This window comes from Orycteropus afer, unplaced genomic scaffold (assembly GCF_000298275.1).
Source record: "Orycteropus afer afer isolate SDZICR_OR568_19922 unplaced genomic scaffold, OryAfe1.0 scaffold00458, whole genome shotgun sequence".
Classification (NCBI taxonomy): Eukaryota; Metazoa; Chordata; class Mammalia; order Tubulidentata; family Orycteropodidae; genus Orycteropus; species Orycteropus afer.
Window position 1 is genome coordinate 643678 of NW_006922045.1, and position 1712 is coordinate 645389.

A 1712-nucleotide genomic window follows, 5' to 3' on the forward strand; every position below is an offset into this window, starting at 1 on the left:
AGAAAGAGCCTCAGGGGCTGGCTTGACACGTGGCTGCAACAGTGGCCTTGCACAGAGCGGTGATGTGAGGATGGCCCAGGATCAGTGATTCATTCTGTTGGACGAAGAGTTGCTACATAGAGTTGCTATGAGTCAGAGCTGTGTTAATGGCACCTAACAACAACAGCATGGTGTCAGGGCAGGTATTAAAGGGTGCATAGACTTTAAAAAAAAAGCCAGTTGCCCTCAAGTTGATTCTGACTCATGATGATGCCGTGCATGTCGGCGTACAACTGCTCCCTGGGGTTTTTAAGGCTGTGGCCTTTTGGGAGAACATCTCTAGCCTTTTCTTCCAAGATGCCTCGGGTATGTTCTAACTACCATCCTTTTAGTTAGTACTTGAACATTGAACGGTTTGTACCACCTAGGGACTTTGCCACGACTTTTCACAGAATCAAATAAAGTCCAGACCACTCAGAGTAGGGATATCCACAAGACTGGTTTAAGGGATTGGTGTATCCAAGTCCGAGAGGAGCGCATATTTGCATATGAAGCAGAGGGGGTAGTTGGACTTAAGGTTAGAAAGAAGGTTTGCAACCAAAATTGGAATGACTGCAAACCTGTAGGGAATTGCTGTTGATCCTGGTGATAAAAGAATTAACCATTCGGATTAGCCTTCACTGCTCCCAGCATTGCCATATGTCCCCTTCAGTCCACGATTCCTGGAAGAATCGAATCAGAATCTTTCCCTCCTACAGGATTCCCAGGTGGTCCTTTCATTGTGAGGATCACCTCCCCTGAGCTCTTCTAACTGCTTGCTTCTCTTTTTCACAGACGTTACCACACTGGACTCTAACGTCTTTGCTTTGGGCCTCCTCTTCTAGACTACCCGCTCCTTAAAAACATATTCTCTCTTTATCATATTTGTATCTTTTTATAATAGACTTCACTTTTTTAAAGAATAGTTTTAGATTTACAGAGGAATTAAGAAGATTGTGCAAGGAATCCCATGCATCATCCCATACAGTGTTCTCCTGTTATGAGCATCTTACATTAGTACGGCACTTACATTACAAGTAATGAACCAGTATGGGTCCCTTACTATTAACTAAAGTCCAGAGTGTAGTGGTGCCTAAGGCACTTGACTGCTAACCAGAAGGCTGATGGTTCAAACTCACCAACCACTCCTCGGAAGGAAGGTTGGGCAATCTATTTCCGTAGTGATATCACCTTGGAAACCCAAGGAGGGGTTGCTATGAGTCAGGTCCAATTCGATGACACATAACAACAACAATAGTTTATTCAGATAATCTTCATTTTTACCTAATGTCCTTTTTCTGTTCCAAGGTCTCAGTTAGGATACTGCATTACATTTAATTGTCATGTCTCTCTAGTCCCTTTGGCTGTGGCAGTTTCTCAAATATCCTTGTTTTTGAAAACTTGATGGTTTTGAGGATGCTATTTGCCCGAACTGCCTATCAGCAAGATGACTGGGATGCAGACACCTGGCAAAGGTGTGCAAATAATTATGCTGACATGCCCCAAAGGCGACAAAGAACATCATCACATGGATGTCAAAGCACAAGGTTCATGGATACTCAAGACACATTCAAAGAACAAAGACCCAACTGGAAGGTCAGTGAGTGAGTGTGGTGGATATCTCAGAATCATAAAGGCCATGTGTGCCAAGAATGGAAGAAAGTACGACCAGAGCTAGGTCATGACAACTGAGG